At 31.8% G+C, this 24,631-nt stretch overlaps 1 long non-coding RNA gene across 1 annotated transcript; it reads right to left on the reverse strand.

Annotated features, from left to right (window-relative positions):
• Nucleotides 1–5: 5 nt before the first annotated feature.
• Nucleotides 6–8,000, reverse strand: LOC127711106 (uncharacterized). The gene is made up of 3 exons (XR_007986498.1): nucleotides 7,858–8,000; nucleotides 3,982–4,153; nucleotides 6–886 (listed from the first exon to the last, which is right to left on the reverse strand). It is a non-coding gene; the product is annotated as an uncharacterized LOC127711106 (long non-coding RNA).
• Between the last annotated feature and the right edge of the window lie 16,631 nt (nucleotides 8,001–24,631).

Here is a 24,631-nt window from a genome sequence, read left to right on the forward strand (position 1 = left end):
GAATTGACTTGATTATTATTAGATAGGTATGGTCAAGTGTGTCCAATTGTTCCACAATGTCACAAACTGGAGTGCCCCGATTTAGACCAATTTCATCAAAAATATTTTCATAGTAGGATCTACTGGTTGTACTTATCTTTGACTCACTCAAGAAACCATTGTGTAAGACGTACAAAAGTAAAGCACATAATTTGCGTTTATCGCTTTGTTTTTTAAGTATTTCGATATCATTCAAATAAAAATTGTATGGATTTTCAAAATACTCACTAACTTTTATGTTCGGATTATTCTTATACAATGAGCACATCAAAGGAAATATGCCAAATTTCATAAGATAATTGTTATCTATCAGTTTTACAGCATTAACCGGTAAATATTTCTTTGCAACTTTAAGTCGTATTTCAGCTGAAAGACAGAATTCCTCTGAAGAAAGATTATAGAAGTTCTCAGTGAAAAATTTGAGTAGCTGAAATTGTTTCTCGTGATAAATTTGCAATCGGCATGAAATAAGCAGCTTCACTTTTCTTGTACTTAAGATACGCAAAATGGTTTGTTCATGTTTCATCCATTCTTCTACAGCGGATTGATTAATTGTGTATCTTCCACATACATTGTACATCATCAAGGATAAATAATTGAGTTTTGTTTGCCCTAAAATGTGCTTCAATATCAGATGGACTATGACACAGAATAACTCTGTAACCATTATTTTTCCTCATTTTCAGAGCAACATGGATTATTGTGGAGGTTTTACCAATTCCAGGTTTGCCAATAATTGTTGTTGTGATTCTTTCAATTACTGATTTTGTAATGGTTTCAACTGCCTTCGTTGTTACGAACGTTGCATCATTCTCTTTGTTATATTTCAAATCAAGGTCATGTAAGTCTGTAACAGATAGATCAAATATAATTGTGTTTTAAGCTTACGATGAGTGGGTTAGTTATAAGGGGGAAGAGTATGTAAGTATATGCAAATTGTAATTAAAATTGGTCCTTTGTTTCAAAGGAAGCATCGTCGTCATTATGAAAACTGTTTATTGTAGTGTTTTTGTCATTATTTTGGTGCAGTTGGTAATGATTTGATTATTAATAAGTGATTCTGAATGAAAACCATGGCAATGTAAACACAGAAAATGCTACTGCCAATTACAACCTGTTATCATTTATTACGTACTATTGTTGTCGTACATATCTGTTATTAATTGTTGAAAAAGCTAATGTATATAATTTGAATTCAATAAAAATTTAGTGCCATGATTTAGTTTATTGTTGACATTAAAATAGTTCAGGTTCTGTACCGTGATTTTTATCCTTTAGGAATGAATGAAAAGTAGCACAGAATATAAGCAAACATCATACCCAGTGTATATAAAGTGCGAATCCAGTTAGTTCATTTTCACTGTTGTATGCGAGTATGTCTATTGTAGAATTAAGGATGATGGGAAAAACTGCGTTTGTTTACTTTTTGAAAATACAAAATAATAGATTTGAATGTATGTTTTGACAGAATTTCATTAGAATATAACTTTTTAATGTATAAAACAGGATTAAAGTCCAAAAAAGTGTTATTTAAGCAGCAGAATCCATAATATTGATTACTGAATGCGATTCATTTTAATTATAGATGCGATGAATTATCACTGTAAGTGCAATCATTTCTGATGTGGAATTCTTGGTAGTGCGATGAATTTTCATTGTCGTTTTATATGATTATTCGACATACAACAACTGAAAATAGTTTTTAAATGACTTTAATATTGATGATATTTACAATTTGAAATGCAAGCTAGTCGTAGATGCTTACTTGAATATACACGGGTATAACCACGTTCATATCATGAATATTCAAATATTGTTGGTGAGTTTGCTATTTGCTTGTCATGGATCTGAAAATTTACTGGAGCAGAACATCCATGAATATAACGTTTATCTACGACGAATTTTCTTTGAAAAGTTTTATAACTCGCTTAAAAAAGCTTTGAACATTTGTCACGCCGTGTCGTACATATTTCTACCGTATTTACAGGCATTTGCACAACGAACAGTACAAGAATGTACAACGAACGGTACTAAAGAAAGAAAACAAACTACAAAGAGAATGAATCGTACAGTGTCAAAATTCTGAGGTCAGTTTTTCAAGTAAATGTCTTCAAATAAAATTAAAACAACGGGTTTCTCATTCGTATTATGTATTTTAACAACAACAAAGCACAAAATACACGGTCGCATTTAGTGAAAGAGCCAACCAACTATGCTCTATTTGTAGTTTAATCAAGTTTGAGTTACACATAGTGTTTGTTTCGCCATGTTTACAAGTAATTCACAGAAATGTCTATTTAAAATAGTTACATGGTGTTCATGTAATATAAATGATATACAATGCTGCCAGGAGCAGTAAACTTTGTTTTCATAAACATTGAATACTTAACTGAACAGTTAGTCAATTAGTCTTTGGTGTAAATTTAAGAACGGTATATCTACCAACATTGCTTCGCGATGTAGCGATTAACGTCCGGAATCAACTGTACGGCGGTTATACCCCGTGGTATAGAACCATTTAAACATGTAAAAATAAACTGTTTTCAACATTTCTTTGTATTCTCACAATTGCGTATTGGCTTATTTGTAACACCGACTTATAAGAAATTCAAGCATATTTAAGGTGACTCGACTGTTGCTCGAACTTTCTTTACTGTATAAGATGTATACACAATGGCATGATAAATATCAATTATCCAGTCATCCAAGCGTCAATTGTTTGTGCAAGATGAAAACGTTTCCACTCATTCAATCGTGAAATGAAGATCGTTTTGTGAATGCTCTTTGTTATCTCAAATGCATCCATTAGAGCTATTTTCCTAACGCTTGTAGTTTAAAGGTTTGGTTGGCTTGCTTGCTTTGTTTGTATAAACGTTTGCTCAATCTTAATTACGATGCTTAGGCAACATTTACACAATCAAGGCCAACCACACCTTTTAACTACAAGCATTAGGAAATTAGCTCTAATGACGTTTAATTTATTAGTATGCGATGTAGATTTAGACCGAAACAGAAACTTTGCTTTTCCGGTGACGTGGATTGGCTTAACTGTCCAAGATATATGTATTTAATAATGACGGGTCATAGGAAAGAATAAATTTTATCCTACATATAGATCAGGACAAATTATTTGAAAAAATAGAATTGAACATATTAGCAATAAATACCATGTTTAAGGAATTTATTGATATATTGCCTCAGACTTTCACTCACTAAGTATGCATATATATTCAATCCTTCTGACTTCATAAATTTTGTTAGAGAGTCGGCTGAATTAAGACTTTATATAATGAAAATTAATTAATTTCCTTCTGTGAAAATGCATCGCATATGCAATAGAAACGAATCGCCCTACAGTGGAAATGAAAGTCTAGTATCATTATTCGACAGTAAACATGAATCGCATAACGAAAACAGCATAGTGGAATTTGATTTAATATCAACAAGCTGAATAACAAAACCTGTTTTAAGTTAAACAACATTAATAATTATGTTAAAAGGTACATTTTTCTGCAAATGAAACTTAATTGCTACTTTTAAATTTCTTGCACGCTCTGTTCGTGAACTATTCTTAATATTTATCTATTTGTGTATCAATTTTGCACCTGGATGGCTATAGGCGCGATGAAAACCCGTCCGCATCTCATACCTATATCATGAATTTATAAAAACAGTACACATTATATATTATTTCTTATTTTATTTAAAATCTTGAATTTGTCGTCTGTTTATTTATCATTCTACATCAGAAATTCATCACGGATATAGTAAAAATGACATTTTAGGATTCGCACATTACATACACATATATGCATTCAGATTATGTTTATCAACAGTTTTGTGGGACAAGTATATATCCAGCGACAAATTTGCATACGCATTCAATTGGTTCTTTTCTTTCAGGTACATCGTCTTATTGAATTTGTAATGTGATTTACTTACGAACGCAGCTGCAGTCAGCCATAGTTATTGGCCCTGTCTAAGTCTGTTGAGACTCTGTAGTTTCTTAATATTATCTGACCCTTAAAAATCCTCTATTGAAATTATTTTTTTCAGCACTGTTATTGCGGATAAATTCGAAAAATTGTCTGACATTCTTTATTTTGATATCCACCTGAAAAAATATGAAAATTTCAATCAAACAAAGAAGTTAAGATATTTGTCTATCTTTATTATCCGTAACTCGATTTAGTGTTTGAGGTCTCATACCTTTTTATATACCTCCTTGGCATTAAAATTTTTAAGGTCTTATAACTCCCTGACATTCAAATGTTTGAGGTCTCATACCTCCTGGGCATTCAAATGTTTGAGGTCTTATATACCTCCTTGGCATTCAAATGTTTGAGGTCTTATAACTCCCTGACATTCAAATGTTCGAGGTCTTATACCTCCTTGGTATTCAAATGTTTGAGGTTTTATATACCTCCTTGACATTCAAATGTTTGAGGTCTTATACCTACTTAGCATTCAAATGTGTGATGTCTTATACCTCCTTAGCATTCAAATGTTTGGGGTTTTATATACCTCCTTGGCATTCAAATGTTTGAGGTCTTATACCTCCTTAGCATTCAAATGTTTGAGGTATTATTCTTCCTTGGCATTCAAATGTTTGAGGTCTTATACCTCCTTGGCATTTAGATGTTTGATGTTTTATGCTTCCTTGACATTCACATGTTTGAGGTCTTATACCTCCTTGGCATTCAAATGTTTGAGGTCTTATACACCTCCTTGGCATTCACATGTTTGAGGTCTTATACCTCCTTGGCATTCAAATGTTTGAGGTCTTATACACCTCCTTGGCATTTAAATGTTTGAGGTCTTATACCTACTTAGTATTCAAATGTTTGATGTTTTATACCTACTTAGCATTCAAACTTTTGTGGTCTTATACCTCCTTGGCATTCAAATGTTTGAGGTCTTATACCTCCTTGGCATTTAAATGTTTGAGGTCATATACCCCCTTGGCATTTAAATGTTTGAGGTCTTATACCTACTTTAGCATTCAAATGTTTGGGGTCTTATACACCTCCTTGGCATTCAAATGTTTGAGGTCTTATAACTCCCTGACATTCAAATGTTCGAGGTCTTATACCTCCTTGGCATTCAAATGTTTGAGGTTTTATATACCTCCTTAGCATTTAAATGTTTGAGGTCTTATACCTACTTTTGCATTTAAATGTGTGAGGTCTTTTACCTACTTGGCATTTAAATGTTTGGGTTTGAGCGTTCCAGACCTCATATAGATAAATCCAGATTAGCGCTTCGGACACACGAAAGTAGCAGTGCTTTAATAACCATTGAATGCATTATACTATAAGAGTTCACCTTGTTCAACAATTCAATGAAATTTATAGTATATACATGTATCACTCGGCTTCGTTCGTTAGTCGTGACTTAAACTTTACAGATTATAATTTTCACACAAACTGCATACCAAATGTGGACTAAAATTAGCAAGAATCGTTTTTTAAGGTTGAAAACTTATCACCTCATCAAAACATGACCGACAGAGAGAACTATTACTTCTAATTAGTCAATTTTGAAATTTCTTCTACTCTGTAACTATTTTGAAACTTTAATGGAATGATAATTGGCTGACTCTCAATTTCGTTCAGATTATACATCAAGAATGGCGGTATTAATGCACTTGGCTTTCTAAGGAAATCACAATTTCTATTATTCTTAAACTACATCTATATCTGCACTAAACTTTTAACAAATGATCCATTGAGATTTTTTTTGTAAAAAAAGAAACTAATTTTGATCTAGAGTTTGATAAAAACATAGTAATAAGAGGCCGTTTTTGATTCTGACTGAACTAGAAAGACGAACCCTTTTTTTTTTAAAAGACTGATGGTTTTCACTATCTTCTATCTGGAATCACCGTTTCTACTGTTCGGGTAGTATACATAACAACACTTGTTATTTATATGGAAAATCCCATTTGCATCTTTCCCTAAGAAACTACACGTCTACAAATCAAAATTAAATCAAATCATTTTGTTGTAAATTCCAAATATTTACAAACATACAATATTTAAATTTAAGCAACATTCATATTATATAAGCGACAAATAAAAATTATACTTACAATGTTCCAAGATACCATTCTTAACTTTGAATATTAAATTAAAAAATTTACAAAAATGGTGATTGGTTTGCTATAAAGTTTCTCATTTCGGGTTGATGAAACGAAAGACAGAAGAAAAACGAATGTGCGGTCATAGGTCAGACATTAACCACAATGCAATTGCAATTGACATTGTTAATCATCATAAGTCAATCCATTCTAAAATAGTATGTGAGTTTGCATCCAGCGCTTAATTGCTGTTCTCAACCATGATTTTCCTCCAATATCTTTGACGATGAAGCAAAGAGCTCACACCTTACAACAACATCGAGGAATAGATAAAAAAAATACATATTATGTCTTTGAATGAATAGGAACACTCCAAATATTAATATTGCGAATAGAGTGGGGGAAGTCTTCCTACAATTTCTATTGTTTGTTGTACGACAAGTTTTCAAGATAATAGGACGACTACAATTAAACGGACAAACACTTGGTCTCATCAAGACGTTTTTAAAACATTAACAATTAAAACAAAGTAATTATGAAGAGGGCAACTGAAACAGTCTGCGTAAATAGATTTTGAATCACAGCTATACTGGTCATAAATGTTATGACGTAGTTTAGCCCAGAGAAAATTATGTCTTAAAACACTCCGCTAGATGATAAAAGAGAACCCGTATGTTTGAATGCATCACGCATTATACATTATGATTGCCGATGTTGATTGTTGCTTCCTAAACGTCCATTACCCAGTATTTCGTGCATTTTCAGGACAAGAACAAATTAGCAGCTAATACTGTGAGCAAGTTCTGCAAGGTAGGAATGAAAGGCGGGAAGTTTAGACAGCCGCTGGAAAATGAGGAAACACCAAACAGGGACAGAACTTTTCGCTTTGCAACAGACAATTGCATTATTTGCATATTTTTGTTAGTATTACTCTTACGATGCCAAAACCAAAGCCCTAAACAAAAATGATATTAAACATAAATAAAATACCCGTTTTACCTCGGATCAGCATGCAAGACAAGTATCAATCGTTTAAACGACGATAAGATCAGGTTAATGTAGAGGTTTTTACCATCAGCAAAGGATCAGAACAGAAGAAAGAAAAAGAAATTAAACATTAAGTACTCAAATCTACACAGAAATAGCACAACCTAGCGTTAAGTTTTTACTATTGGATCAAGTTGATATATCATAATTATGCAGCGTTCAGACATTTAGTCTCGTACCAACACACGCAACAAGCTATGTTTAACATGTTTAAAGAAAACACAAAAAGTAATAGAAAGTTTCAAACTCAATAACCGACGGTATTCTTATTCTATTTCGAAGGTCTTAACACTAAACGAACTTTAAACCAATCAAACGTATAGCCATAGAGTGAAACTATGATTTCCTAACATTAGTAGATTATTATTGGTATGACCTGGTTTGAAATAAAATAAAAAATAAAAATAAATAGAAAAACAAAGGATATGGGTATCCATCCATGTCACAAAATCAGTACATGCACAGCAAAAAAACACACAAAAAGCAAAGGAACAGCGCTTTTATTGCTGTTCTTCATCTCAAAGTCACAATGAGGCCTTCAACACGGAGTAAAAAAACCTCTCACCTTTCTACAATCCATTTGAGTTTTGATATTTCATTGTTATACTTCTAATAAACCCGTCAAATAAAAAATGTAAACGAAATAAGTAAAAAATAAAAGAATGCACAAAACTACTGCCGAAATTACTTACCCAATCGAAAATTGTTGATTTCTAATACAATTGAATTCTTTAAAGTAGCATTAAGTCACTTAGCCTCGTTCAAACAGAAGTCGTTAAAGAAAACAAAAAAGGAAGTAACATCACCCAACTTTCTAAATAAAGTCTATATTGACATATGACTTTTGTTTGTGAAGTCCCAAAATTTGAGGAGCTTTAAATAGTACTATTCAACTTCCTGATTGATAAATTGAAAAGGATTACCTATATTAAAGCATTTTTAAACCCTTGTCGAGCGATCACAGTGAGAAATCTCACTTGCAAACACTGAAAACTTGATCTTTTGAGTTTGTACCGCTTTAGCAAGGACGCTAATAGTTATAAATTCACAAAAAAGAAAAGGTTTTGTAAATAGTAACAATAAATTTAAACGAACTGAAATAAGAACAAAATTTCCATATCATTTCCCTCCAATTATAACAAACGACGAGTACAACATATTTGAATTTCATGTAACATTGTACTACTACATTGTTATATTTTTTCATTAATAAAAACTGTTTAAACTAACGACGATTACAACAGACCATAGGAAAGTTGTGTAAGATTGGTTTAAAATGCTGTGTTATATACATAATTTCAATATTAAATAAGGGTTGCTAGTTCACAGTCTGGTATCTGTATCATTCCGGAATCGGAAAGGGTTATTCCGTATTCGGTTTGATAAACAACTCGCTCTCATGTTCTTGTCAAGGGGGCACGGTAGTATTTCCTGGCCCATTGTGATAATGATAGCCTTTTTAGAATTTCCCCCACTTTCTAACACTGCTCAAAATTCTACATACACAGTTAACTGAAGTACTTTCATTATAATATTCAGAAATGAATTTGAATATGTGTCATGACCGTTTACTTTTTTTTGCTATCTTTATAAACCTAAGGCCACTAGTGCTTTTAGGTCTTTTATCAAGCAGTGAATGCAGAATTTAAAAAAATTCTCAAGAATTCATTTTCACCTGCATGTAAAATTATTTCATATTTTTCTACACCTGATTCATCCCTCAGTTTTAAAAGTATGATCAGTAGATACTGTATATTTTGTCCAATCACACTGTTCAGATACATTGACTTAAGTACACAAAAGAGCAACCTAAATTCCGGAATGTAAATACTACCGTGCCACCTCAATGCGGGTAGCAGACCTTATTTTTATTGAGAGCAAAATTTTAGAACAAAAACAATCTTATTCGTGTTTATTTGTGTCCTTAACATACAAAAGTCCCCCAAGGATACAGAAGCTGCTACATGTATGCGGATAAATGCCTAGAGTGCCAACCTCAATTTATTTTTCTACTTGCTGAATACCTCTCTGGAACATGCCATATATGTATGCAGCTAGATCATAGAAGTAAAGGAAAAATTACCAACAGAATCGATTGATATGCAGCAAAGATTGAATTAAGTTACTAAGGAAATTCAAACGGACTTATCCCAACATTGAATGCCCGTACATGTACAAAAATCGAGACAACCTATTCTTAAAATTGTGGAAAAAATATTAAAAATCTTTGAAGGATATCCTGTTTGTTAAAAATTTATCTTTGCTGTTTTAAACCTGCGCTGACACAACTTTTGAATCTTTATATTCACTAATAGACAATATTTCTATATTGAAAGTTCACGTGACAAGAGCAGACCGGCGTACTCGAAAACTAAGATGTGGAAAAAGGATATTTTTGGGGAAATTGTAACATGCTAAGGAACATTCCGAAAATTGGTGACTTAAAAGAGCTTCAGATTTTTTCCATATTTTTTTTAATCAATATGCAGAAAAGATTAATATTTTTTAAATTTCAATTTCACAAGCTTCTAATGCAGTTATCTCGATAAATAGTGAAATAAAACATCATGTATTTGCATTTATATTTCCAATAACACATTTTAACAAACACTTATATAATAATATGTATCTTGATATAACAATGAACCGCATTTCAAATGAATGAAAAATTCATATCTACAAATCTTTCACAAGAATTTGAAAGGTCCATATCTTCTGGAAATCAATACAAATTGTTATTAACCAGTTCTCCACTTTCTTAAAGAAAATCCTTAATGTTGTTATCAGATAAATTAGGTTGTATCAATTTCTCATCGTTAGAGTATCGTTTATAATTTAAAAAAAAAAAGTTTTAAAGTATAAAATATAAAAAAAAAGATGTGTTGTATGATTGCCAATGACACAACTATCCACTACGGATCAAATGCCGTGGGTGTAAGCAGCCATAGGACTCCGTATGGGCCCATACCGTATAGTACGTGTAAAACGTCCCGACATTATAAAAAATCTATTTGTTGCTTTGTCACTTTCATATGTAAAGGGGTTCACCTCTCAACCTTTTTTTTTTTTTCAAATTGGAATAAACTAGGGTAAGACGTGGAGTTAGAACATCTTCTACGGGTTAATCCTAAGTAGTACAATTAATCAATCTTTACTCTTTCATGCCGTGTTTTATGGTTATATACTTATATTATAGATGGTATTCCTTTGACCATCTATTTGTATTTTTATGGTTACCGGTTACTGCTTTGGCATTTTGTTTTATTATTTATGTCAAACATTTATTTTAGTAGAAAGTTCGAACTTGAACTTAAGCTTAGATTATATCAAAATTGTATTCAAAGAGTAGATTGCTAATTAATTCCCACAATTAGGTTAACCACAATATATTTTAGTAAAAATTGAAACTTGACACAAAGTTTGGATTATCAAAATTTTACCTAAACACCTCCAAAGTATTAAAGTGTGACCATAATTGATGACATCACATATTGAAAACAGAGTCCTTCATAGTTCATAAAAATATTCGTATAAATAGAACCTCAAAGACAAGCAACACCTTCCTCCATGCCATGTTGTTTATACTGGAAACAGTGTTGCAGATTACGGCTACCGAGAAACACTGCAGACATTTTGGACTGAAATATTATGTGTGTACAAGTGACAAGCGATCAATACAATGGTAAAACAAGATTTCCTATATCTTCTGGCATAAGAAAAAAGTGTAAAACCAAAAATTACTATAAGGAGAAGAATGATGATTTCAATCATGTTGACGAATTATTTGATTTTCGACGACTTTGACACTCCTGCTTTTTCCCGTACATTTCCAATATCACAATGCTTATGTTATTACGTCACAGTAAGAGCCGAATGTGCAATGACGATGATTGACCTCATTCATTACAATAGAAATTGAAATAGTCTGTTTGTTGTTCATTATTGGTCCTTTACAGTTTCTCTATATACACAAGTTTTCGCGAAAACCCACACAAAAATGGAAAAACAATCATCATTAAAGGACATTTATAACTCGTAGAAGGAGTCGACTATAATTTTGAACATCTGACTAATTAGTAGATCTTGTCCTGCTGACATTTTGTTGTTTGTATTTTTCTCTCTATCAACTAAAAGCACAAAATTAGTATAGGTAAAAGTCGTCATTTAAGGACAAACACTTCTATAAGGAGTCAATCGACTATTTCGGATAACTTTTTGGTAGATCTGCAGATTATTTTTGCTCTGAACCAGTTCTGTCTATCTGCTTCAGCTTCCTGAAAACCAATACAGATAAATATCATCATTCAAAGGCAATAACTTGTACAAGGAGTTAAGTTACGATTTCGGATATATTGACTTATTTGTATATCTTGACTAGCTGATCAGTTTTATTTTTTTACATGTTCTCTATTTACTACTGTAACAGCTTCTTCAAAAATTCACAAGAAAAATGGGTAAAAATCTCCCTTCAAGGTCAATAATTCCTATAAGGACTCTTTCTATGGTCTACGACCTCGGTCATATTGAATTATTTGTAGATCTTACATTGATCATTTTTGCTATTTACAGATTATCTCTATCTACTATAAACCCATAAGATTGAGTAAAAATCATCATTCAGGAGCATATAAGGAGTAATTTAACGATACCGGCCAAGATGATTTGTAAGCAGAGCTTTTCCTTGTAACAGCTGATCTGTTTTGCTATTTGAAAGTTTCTATCTATCTACTACATAAAATTAAAGAGATGTTGTATGATTGTCAATGAGACAACTATCCACCAAAGTTAAATGAAGTGGAAGCAATTATAGGCAACCGTACGGCCTTCAACAATGAGAAAAACCCATACGTACAGTCGGCTATAAAAGGCCCTGACATAAAAAATATGAAACAATTTAATTGAGAAAACTAACGGCCTAATTTATAACAAAACCATTTACGAAAAACAATATGACAACCACTGAACTACAGGCTCCTGACTTGGGACAGGCACATAACGAATGTGGTGGGGTTAAACATGTTTGTGGGTGCTCAACCCTCCCCTTACCTTGGACAGCACTACATAATGACAAACTATAAAAAGGGTATTTTTACATCCCTAACAACAACAAAGACACAAAGTACAGATCTGATAGTACTGGCAGTTACTGACAGCTAGTTCAAAGCAAATAACAACTAATAAAAAAATCTAAGTATCTAAGACTAAAATGTCAATCAGTACATATCCAACATCCAATATTGGTCCTATTGGTCATTTTTGTTATTTGCAGATTCTATCACTCTCTATTCTTCTGTAGTCTCTTACAAAATCATAGAAATGGGTTAAACTAATCATTCAAGAGCAATAACTCTTATAAGGAGTTGCCTGACAATTTTGGTCATCCGCTAATCTGTGTTGCTCTTAACTGTATCACTTCATCTTTTATAGTTTTCAAGATAAAAGCCAATATCGCAAAAATGATAAAATTCGTCATTTAAGGACAATTACTCATATAAGGGGTCGTCAAACAGTAGATATTTACATTGTATATATTTCTGACACTGAACGATTTTGTTCTCTTCTGGTTTTTTTGTTGTTTTTGTTTTATTTTCTTTATTGTTTATTATCTTATAACCTGTTATACTAAACATTCCTATGTTCTATTCTAGCTTTGGTGGCCATATAATGGTTAGCAGGCGGGATCATTGGACACATTTTTAACTAAATACCGAAAGGAATATTTTTTATTAACTTTTTGTGTAACGGTTAACAGACAACGAACGCCAGTTGGTGAAAAAAAGTCTCACATGCCTATGTGGCCAGGTGAACTAAATTAAATGTTTGCATTCCCAAATTGTAGCTGTATTCGTTTTGATTATAAAAGTTGTTACGTTAGCACTTACAAGGTTCAATGAAAGTAGGCATACACAGTAAGAAGCAAACGCTTTATACTGTCGGACACTATTTTTCAAACAATGAAATCAACAATCATTATGCAAATTATTATGTCCCAGCTTAAACATTGTATTTTGCAACATTGAATGTGAACGATTGTTATGGAAACTAAATGAATAGGGAAGGAAAAATATTCGTTGTGTTTTAATAATCTCGTTTTGAAAGCGATTATTAACCACATGTTAAAAAAACATAACATAAATTGTAATACATATAATATATATAGTTTAGGTCACTTTGTTTCATTCAAAATCGAATTAAAGGGGATGTTCTTACTGTAAAGTTAGCGATTAAGAAAATAAAGCATCCCCAATTTTTAAACACTCCTGATGTAGATAATTTCAGAAATGCTTTAAACAAACCAAATTCTATAAAATGCTGTTTTCGTTAACTTATAAAACATACGTACACACATCATATATTGTGATTATGTTATCTATACTTTACAAACATTCACGATAAGAAAAATGAATAGATAACAGTTTTTTCAACGGACCGCTCGTAAAGTGGTACATCATAAATACTCAAAAGGATGCTTAAAATATTAATTTTTTCATCGCTTTTATTAGTTTGCAATTCTGAAGAATTTTTATTAGGAAAATTTCCAGAGAGTTTTGGATGGGGAGCTTGCAGTTCTGCCTATCAAACAGAGGGTGCATGGAACCTAGACGGTATTTATGGTCCTTTCATTTCAATTTGATAATCATTGCAATAAGGAATAGCAAAAAAAAATCATTTAAAATCTTCCGAACAATTACTTGACATTTTAGCTCAAATGTTTTTGTCTTAGGCTTCAAACCATACGATTTACCTAACCATTCAGTAATCGGTCAGCAGGTGCCCTGCCTCAAATTATTGAAGACTTTTAAGAATCGTATATACTCTACATTATCAGATAAAATTTCTGTAAGTTCTCTTGAAAGCATTATTTTTGAGACGCACGAATTATTTCATCATTCTTTCTTGAATATGTGACATTTCCAAGTAAATATTTCGAAACTATCATTCGCCATTTTTAATCCTCTTGCCTCACTTAATAATGTCAGTTTCTAATAACTTAATACTTGAAAACGTAAAAAATTCAGCATTGGGAATATTAACAAAAACTCACAAAGAGATGTTAACTAGAAGGCAATCTAATCACACTAAATAAAAAAAAATCGCAAGCGTATAGTTTTTAAGATTGTATCAGTGTCTTTACCATATATTGTGTCTAGATAAAATATAATCTGGCGTAATACACAATGAGTTAACTATAAATAAAAATAATGATATTCCAATATTTCATTTGAAAACTGTGAGATAAACGTACAATTCGGCCTTATATTTATGTGATAAATATCACGTAGATTTCTATTCATTAACTCTCTATAATTTTTATTTTCTTAACGATTTGGACTTCGAAAATACAAATTGAGCCGATTTTAATATTGGACAAATAAACTTCGGTTCCTTAGACAAGCTTTCTCTTACTAGTTCAGTCTCTTACAGGGATTTAATAAGTGTTGAATGATACAACGTGTAGACAAACTTTCAATAGATTGTAAATTATGATGGATATATCTTTATCGTATTATGTATATAACCGTATTGACTTAGTTATTTATTGCCATGAATGTAAATACGTATTATGATATTTTCTTTTCTACGATATACCGGAATTTGTTCGCCGTTATCTTTGAATAATTAGATCTCTGTAAATATTGGTTACACCGTTGCTACTGAACTGAAGTGCAGTGATGTATGAGAAAAATAGTTTGTTCTTAAACTTAGAGAATGCAAAAACTACGATTAAACTTACAAATAAATTCATTGATTAAACAAAATAAAAAATATTAAATAAGAATATGAAAAAGGTGTTGTTACTGTCCAACAATTTCATACATTAATTGCCTACAAAAATGAATGATTTTTTTTAACTGACATGACATTTTGACACCGATTGAAATATATAACCTAGAAATTTCTTTATTTTTTTTCTCAGTTCAAAACAAGTGCAGCAGTTTCGACAATTTCTAAGATATTCACCTCTGTCATCAGTTTTACATAGTAATCGGATAGTCACACTTTTCTTTATTATCCTCCCGTTTTCTTAACTGAATTGTTAAAATGGTGCCTGTGAATATTGTTTTACGTCATAAAGTTACAGATTTCAGTAAAGATATGATCCTAATCCGTTTGTTTATCCACTTGCACTGGTATTTAAGAAAAGAGGTATTTCTTTAATACAATATATCGCTATTTTTATACTGAAAAATAATTCTAAAATCAATGAATTCGAATGCTCGACTTTTCTATCTCTACTTGAGCCAAGTATCCCAATTGTTACCTGAGAGTTGGATCGCATTTATTATTCAACAACAGAAAAATATATATTTCAGAACGTATGATAATATGCAAATCTAATTGGAACATAAATTGACCCCCCTCCCCACCAAAAAAAAAATTATCAGACGATTGATGTTATTTTACAGAGCGATTCATCATTCTTTTTTTAAATGGTACCGTATTAAGAGATGAGCCGCTGAAACGAAATAATTTTCATATAGATACTTATTCTTTATCTTTTATTTTTGCCTGAAGAAGCTTTGACACCACAAAAGAGTAAGAGTATATTTTCTGTGTTACAATTAATATCCGTAATGAGGATTATCTTAGTCACCACCAGATGTTTCTAACTTAGGAATTTGTTTTGCCTAAGGATATTATTTGTCAAAATGGAATGCATTTGGAATAGTTTAATTTCATTTAGAAACGATTTTTGTTAGGAACTTTTGTAAAAATGAAGTATTTGTGTAATTATTGCTAACTTATTGCTTCTGATGTGTTATTTAAAATGTTAGTTAAAATTAATCAAGTCTGTAATTTTTCTCTCGAGTAACTGTCTGATTTTGTTTTTGAGTTAATTTTATAGTCGTATACATTTTGTTTTAAAGAGTTTAGATATGTCTTTTGGTTTTAGTATTATTTTAAGTAAACATTAGATTAATTTTTTTAAAGATAAAAAAATAGATTCTTTACTCTTTACAAACACGTCTTGAAAAGTTTTATTTAATACTCTGTCTCTAAATACTCCAGACGTAAAACAAATAGTATTTATATTCAAATCAGGGAGTAAACATGTTATTATATAAATAAAATGTCACAAACAAGACGTTTCACTGTTTTAGGCAAAGGTTTAAGCATTTGGGATAAATTTACACATATACCAGGAAAGATTCCAGGCAACGCCACGGCAGATACAGCATCAGACAGTTATCATAAATACCCGGAAGATGTTAAATGTATACAACAACTTGGGGTAAGATTATTATCAATTTCCAACACAATTTCAAACTTTAAAGTGTAAAAAAGAGTCTTTTGATTATCTTTTAAAAGATTAGATATGCAGTTATGCACTCATTAGGCACTATTTTGATTTATTGTTAATTGTTCCATTTATTATCTTTGACAAACTAAACTAGTACAAATTAAACATATTTATTCTAAAACCAGTTGTTGGCATGACACGGGTTGTGTTCTTCTCATATAATTTATGACGGTATAATACTAAACCCCTAACAGGAGGGATTGTGCCTGATATTCATATGATGAAGACATAATCTTTCAATCAGTTTAATTGAGGTCTGGAGCTGGCATGTCAGTAACTGCTAGTAGTCTGTTGTTATTTATGTATTATTGTCATTTTGATTATTTTCTTTTGTTTCCTATTCTGACATCGGACTCGGACTTCTCTTAAACTGAGATTTACTGTGCGTACTGTTGTACGTTTGTTTTTTCTACATTGGCTAGAGGTATAGGGGGAGGGTTGAGATCTCAAAAAACATGTTTAACCCAGCCGCATTTTTGCGCCTTTCCCAAGTCAGGAGCCTCTGGCCTTTGTTAGTCTTGTATCATTTTTAATTTTAGTTTCTTGTGTATAATTTGGAGTTTAGTATGACGTCCATTTTCACTGAACTAGTATACATATTTGTTTAGGGGCCAGCTGAAGGACGCCTCCGGGTGCGGGAGTTTCTCGCTGCATTGAAGACCCATTGGTGGCCTTCGGCTGTTGTCTGCTCTATGGTCGGGTTGTTGTCTCTTTGACACATTCCCCATTTCCATTCTCAATTTTAGTTAAATTTTGAAAAAAGATACAAAATTGGAACCTCTTTGCCCTGTTGTAATCGATATGTGAATGGTTGACCTATGCGTTTGTATGAGACAACAACCTTTGGTTGACAATCAGTGTAATTCGAAACCCGACAAAAAGATGTAACATAAAAACAAAGACAATTTTCAAATGACCAATATTAGGATTTCTTTCTGTAAAAAGTAATAACAGAGTTTTTTCCTAGTAAGTACTGCAATAATTTTCTTTTAGGCTAAACACTTCAAACTACAACTGTCATGGAGTAGACTACAACCAAATGGCAAGGGCAATTTAAACGCTAAAGCCGTTGAGCATTATAATGGTGTTATTAATGCCTACAGGAAGACTGGTGTTCATCTAATGGTAGAGCTGTATCACTGGGACCTCCCTCAGGTTCTTCAGGACATAGGAGGATGGCTGAATCCTGATATTATACAGACCTTCAGAAACTATTGTGACCAATGTTTTGAGACATTTGGAACAAAGGTTATTATAATATAAAATTCAAAAAACGAATGTTATATCGTTAATACGAAGTTCTATGGAAAGCCTCATGACACTATTTGGTAATTAAATATACAGACTTACTTCCCAACTTAGGGACTTATATTTCTTAATTTGATACGTCTCTTGTGAAAGTAATATCATCTCAACTTTAAATCTAACTTAAATATTGTGCTCCACAATGCATTTGCAGTTATTTGGAAACACACACTGAAAAAATTATTTGTTTCTGCAAACATCGGCATCCTATAAGATCCCTAATCAACACACGACAATACACAGCTTTACTTCCGCAAAATTGTTTTTGGTTTAGACTTCATTTTTTTATATGTCAAGTATTTGCCATTACCATATTTTTTTTTCAAAATCAATACACTGATAAACATGCTTTTACATGGTGACATGTTAGGGAATATACCAACGTTTTTATAAAACCATCAGGTACACATATAAAACTATGATATTGGGAATTTAAGTAAAGACTGAAGAACTTAAAGGAATGACCCTGGTGTGGAATGAATTGTCTCCTCTTCTAATATCTTCTATTTATTTTTAAAAATTATATAGGTAACTCAATGGATCACATTCCATGACCCTTACACTTTTATTTATGGAGGATACGGACTGACAGACATGGCTCCTGGAATTGGTGGACCTGCAGAATCTGTATATAAAGCAGCTGTCAATGTTTTACAGTCTCATGCTGCAGCATTCCGACTGTATAAAACCGTTTATGAAACAACACAAAAAGGTAAACAGTTTTTATCTATTTCTTACCAACAAAAAAAAAAAAAAAAAAAAAAACGCAAAGAAAAACCATTTTAGAAATGTTGCATGACAAATTATTCTTTTAATTGTCTTGTTACTGCGCGTTCACATCTTCAAATTTCAACATTGCTTTAATTTCTTTAATTTTGTATATTGCAAACATGATTATGATGATGACGATGATTTTTTAAAATCAATAGAATTACTTCAGGTCGTGTTGGAATCACCTTACAATCAAACTGGTATGAGACTGATAATAATGATACATCTAGAGATAGAGGGCTGCATTTTGATATCGGCATGTGGGCACATCCCTTGTTCTACGGAATATGGCCCGAGGAGATGCAGTCATTCACAACAAAGTTCAATCTAACAAGTCCCTACGCTGTGCAAGGTAATTTACGTGCAGATTTCCTTTCTTAAGATGTAAAATTTCATTCAGATGTAAAATTATACAGAAGCAAAAAAATGTGTAGAGAATATTATTATTCTTCTTCTTATTATTATTACTATTGTCATTAGTATCATTATTATTGTTGTTGTTGTTGTTTGGAAAAGCCAAAAAAATCTTTGTCTTTTAAAATTTCTTGAACCTCTCCCTCTTCTTGTAAAATACGTATATGTACATTGTCTGAATCGCTCATCCGTTTGAGGTAATTAAAATAAAAGACTTCTCAAAGGATGTAGGGAAACTGTATTTCTAGTAACTTAGTCTTTATAATATTGACATTTTGTGTAATCCATATAAAAAGTCAACAAATATTACCAAACATGTTTGACAGTAGATTAGACCACACCAATCACAGACTCTTCTCTGAAAATTTACCTTCAAACATGGACCATCAACAGCAAAATATTACATGGTTAAGATAGCGTCTGGACCGATATTTAGCTATTAATGCAAAATATATCCTCTGTCGGCTTGTTTTGACTAGTTTCAGCCTTTATAAAATGTACGATTTCTTAAGTTTTTTATGTTTGTGTGACTATGATGCATTACAATTTTTCAGTAAGCCAAACTGTTTCAATAGGCAGTTTCTCGGTGTATTAGGATAATCATCTCATATACTGAAGAGGAAAATTATATTCAAAATAATCACAATGTCTGTCTATTTCCTTCGCAAAATTATATTGCGCTTTTGCTGTAAATATGTTTTGGAGGAATATTTTTCATGTCATATACTTCTTGTGTTGACAGGAACTCTAGATTTTTTGGATCTCCTATATGTCGGAACAATGTATGCCCGACCGGTCTCAAGAATAGAAGGGCCATTCTCCTCGTTCGATAACGACAAAAGTTTACAAATTTATAAATACAGGTAAGCATTATAGCAACTTGTTCATGTATTGAGTTTAATAAAAAGTAGAATTAGAACAGAGTTCATGGAATTTGAGTCATAACACCCTTCTTAATTCTAAATGCAATCTCTGTATTTGTAAACCTTACTGTAAATAATCAATCAGTCTTTTAAACATTTTTATGTTGTATATTTGACACCAAAGTCATATTTTCCATGTTGTAATATCTTAATAATCTTAGAATTATTCTCTATGTCTTGGATTCTGCTTACTTCGGATATTCAAACAGTTACAGATAGATATTTTAATCCAATCGAGTTAACTTTCCCACCGAATTTCGACTTTGCAACATCTGTTCATTTTTAGATTTAATCAACAATATGATTCAATTTTAGCTTTAGTATCTGTTAAGTTCTTTGATTTGGACTACTTATAGATCTGATCCTGAAACAGCATCAGGAATAAGAAAAATCTTAAATTGGGTGAATCATCATTACCCAGATAAAGAGATGTATATTGCTGGGTATCTAGGCCGACCAAAAACAGGAAGTAACTCGCTTGAGGACTCGGAAAATGTCAGTTGGTACCAAGCGCACATAAATCAAGTGCTGAAAGGTAAATTCAACGGACAGTTTGCCTCTTTTACAAAGATAAATACAAAAAGACATTGCAAGATCTACCGATATCTTATGAATGCTTTAATTTTCCTAAATGGAAACCATAGTTTAATCTTTAGACATTCAATAATAGTAGTATGAGTAACTTATTCCAAAAGAGATGCAAGTTGAACATGCTAGTGGTTTTCTATCCACGCTCTTTTTATAATACATGCATGTCTAAGCTAATTACTAAAAATAGAAAAATGTGTTAGTGCAAAAACATTCCGTATACATGTACTAAAATATTGTTTCACCGTTTCAACAGCTATCAAAACAGACAGGGTAACGAATCTGAAACGTTTTTATGGACGTTCTCTTGTGGATAGTTTTGAATGGACAGATGGTTTTGAGGTCAGTTTTGGGTTTTGTATGGTGAATTTCACAGATCCCAACTTACCGAGGATTCCTAAATTATCGTCATATTACTACAAACAAATCATTATGGATAATGGGTTCGTCCCAGGTTATCCCGGAATTGGTGGATTGTCAACAGTACCCCCTAAACAGATAAATGGTATTTTTTATGAGCGGTTTCCTGATGATTTTATGTTGATTACTGGTACATCTGCGTACCAAGTAGAAGGTGGATGGAATAAAGATGGTAAGTCTAATATAGTTCTATTGTATCATTAACTGCCTCTAATCGGACAAGACGTATTTAGAAGTTGTTCCGATTAAAGAATTCAAAGAGTTGCTGTTGGTTGAAAATGATTAATTAAAATATTGACTATACTATACGAATCTTAAAATTAATATATTCCAAGAAAACATTATGTAACAACATATTTAAGGAATCCATTAAAAAATAAAAGTTTGTATTTGACCGAAATTATTTTAGCTTAAAAACTCACAAGAGATTGTCGCTTGTGAAAATATTTTCAGTAAAAGGTTGAAGTTTTAGAATGCACGCTAAAATACGCATCTGGCTCAGTGAAATTGATACCGTTAATGTTATTGTATTAATGCTTCATTGTTTTGTTATAAAGGTAAAGGTGAAAGTGTTTTGGATCACCTGCTACATTCAGATGGTCTACACGAAAACAAATCTGGAGATGTTTCGAGTGACAGTTACAATAACTATGATAAAGATATCCAGTTACTGAAAGATCTCGGTGTAAGTAACGGTTGAATGACTTTGAATTTTTTTCTCAACATAATTACGTTCCTGTAAGGGTTTTGCATACTTCCTCGGACTTTTACTTAACTTTGAAAAAACTTGATCAGCAACCCCTATATTTTATTGGTACATTTAAATGACTTAAAACTTTTGATTTTTCAATTATGAAGGTTTTTTTCGAGAAACAAGTGTCGCTGACTTTACATTTTTCTTGGCTTTTCTGTTTAGGTGGTGTTTATGCTTTCAAAGTTTTATATAGTTTAAGGCCTTATATCTTTATGTCTTTTGACCCGACGACGGTATTCCCAAAATACGGATAGAACAGACACAAATCGATATTATACCATTTTTTACACCATTGAGTCGGTACCTCTGCGTTAAAGTCAGTGATTTGATATTGCCATGATTTAAAGCATACCTTTTGTTCTAAAGCTTTTCGTAAAATTATGTATCAAAATAAAGGTTACAGATTCCTCATTGACAGTTGACGTTGACAGAATTAGTAATTCTGTATTAACGTTCTCACTCTTACATTTCTGGCTTTCAAAACTTTTGGAATTTTTGTTTGCTATTCATCCAAAACTGTCCGAAGAGTTTGATGGTTTTTTTTTTACATATAGAGATTTTGCCATCTGGACAGCATTTTGATTTTCAGTCACTCCTCTCAAAAATTCTTACTTTATTTTACAATTTATATAAATATCCTACTGAAACTATTTAATGGTAAAAAATCTTTTCCATTGTGAATTTCAGAAGATAAAATTATTATTACAAAAGACTTTCCAAATATTAACACACAAACACATTCCGTCAACTTATATTAAAGCTGTTTGCTTCTCATATCTTTAACTTTTCTTCAATGTTTTGTAACCTCCATTGATTTCGAAAATAAACTAAACAAATATGCCAGACAATATTGAAAAAGAACTAAGATCTCAAATACACTTTAGGTACACACAATTTAAATAGATATTTGTTATATATATTTCATTCAATGTGGCATTATTAAAAAGGAGGTCATCTATGAAGTATTGTTATTTGGAATTTCAACAACGATCTTCCCTATATGAATTAACATTCCTTTTGCTAAAAAGAACTTTTTGTGTTCATTGAATCATTGAATTATTTAAAATTGGTTGAAAATCATTTGATAATACTGTCGTATCCTTGAAACGTTTAACATTTATCTCTGATTTATAATTTGAATAATCAGGACACTGTCTGTGATCATTTCATTGAAGGTACCAGCATATCATTTCTCTATTTCCTGGACAAGAATACTTCCTGATGGAACAAACAAGAGTCTTAATCAGACAGGAATAGATTATTACAATAAACTTATCAACACGCTACGAAAGGCCAATATCGAACCAATCGTTACTTTATACCATTTCGACTTGCCTTACCAACTCGAGAGGATGGGTGGCTGGATCAGTGAAGATACTGGGAATCATTTTAAGAACTATGCTGATATCTGCATGAAATACTTTGGAGACAGGGTAAGTCAAACCAAACTTATACCAATAGAATAGAAGTAAGAAATAATAAACAGTAACCATAAGTTGCTTTTATTCGCGCTATTTACACTCTCGAGGATATTTGTTTTATTGGCAATTATAGCATCTCCATATTTTTGCATAAAGTAGAGATATATTTTATTTATTGATAACTCTCGTGATAGAAATCATGTAGTCAATATAGTAAAGCCCATAATTGCATATTCTACATAATAAAGATATGTTAACTAACATGATTTTTTTATTAGTTGTTATTGGCTTTGAACAAGTGTTCAGTAACAGCGAGTACTCTCAAAACTGTACTTTGTGTCTTTATTGTTTTGATAGTTGATTTTGCTTTGTATCGATATAATGAGTAAAGCCCCTTTCAACTTATGTTATTAGTTTGATATTGTGTGGTGCTGTTACACCACTGTCCCAGGTAAAGGGGGAGGTATGGGCGCTTGCAAACATGTTTTACTCCGTTACATTCTGTATGTGCTTGTCTCAAGTCAGGAGCCTGTAATTCAAAGGTTGTCGTTTGTTGCTGTATATAATATTTGTTATTCGTTTACTGTTTTGAACATAAATCAGACCGTTACTTTTTCTCGTTTGATTTGTAATGTCGAATTTTATTTATATCAAATAATTAATAGGAATGTAAAAAGGAAGAAGATACCAAGGCGCTATTAAAAACATACAACTTTAAACATTCGGTATCAAATCTATTATCAATTATACATTTAATTATTGACAAAAAGTTTTGTTACAGACGAAATGCATTTTAAACCAGTACGATTAATATTTAATTGCACGAGATCTTGTAACGATACTGTTTGAAGTATGTAAGCTAGGTTCCATTGCGTTTGATGTTTGTATGTGCGTGTAATAATTTGGTGTGTTGAAGTGATGAATCAATACACTACACCCATTATTTTCCATGATATACATAAAAACTATACCACACAAGTGTTGATCGAATTAAAACATATTTGATAACATAGGCTGATGAGAAAAATAAAAGAAACGAATACGTTTGTCCAGAGGACCGATCATGAATTGATGGGGTTGTTTTTATAAATCAAAAAAGTTTATAAGTGAAGTTTATATATATTCCTTGATATCGAAACGTCGAAAGATCTTTCAGATAAATGATTTCACCTGTTTCATTTTTTTCAAAAGATAAACTTTTTATACTATTATCATTCAACAATACCACTAGTTACATACCTTCGACAAAATAACGACCCAGGAATATTCTGAAATGCAAGGCAATGTGTACCTTAAAGACACAACCTAGTTTTTATTTTATTTACTTAACAAAACAATTAGGAAGATTGAGTAGAACATGAATATCAAAAGGAGACAGTAACAAAAAAGCTGGAAACTATTAAAAGCAATGATTTATGCCATACGGTGGACTATAATTGCTTACACTCACTCCATTTGAACTCTGGTGGATAGTTGTCTCATTGGCAATCATACTACATATTCTTATTTTTATATACTTAGAATCGGGTAAACATAGATATATATAACTCGAAAGCGGTCAAATTT

Source organism: Mytilus californianus, unplaced genomic scaffold (genome assembly GCF_021869535.1).
Source record: "Mytilus californianus isolate M0D057914Y unplaced genomic scaffold, xbMytCali1.0.p SCAF_8, whole genome shotgun sequence".
NCBI classification, from domain to species: domain Eukaryota; kingdom Metazoa; phylum Mollusca; class Bivalvia; order Mytilida; family Mytilidae; genus Mytilus; species Mytilus californianus.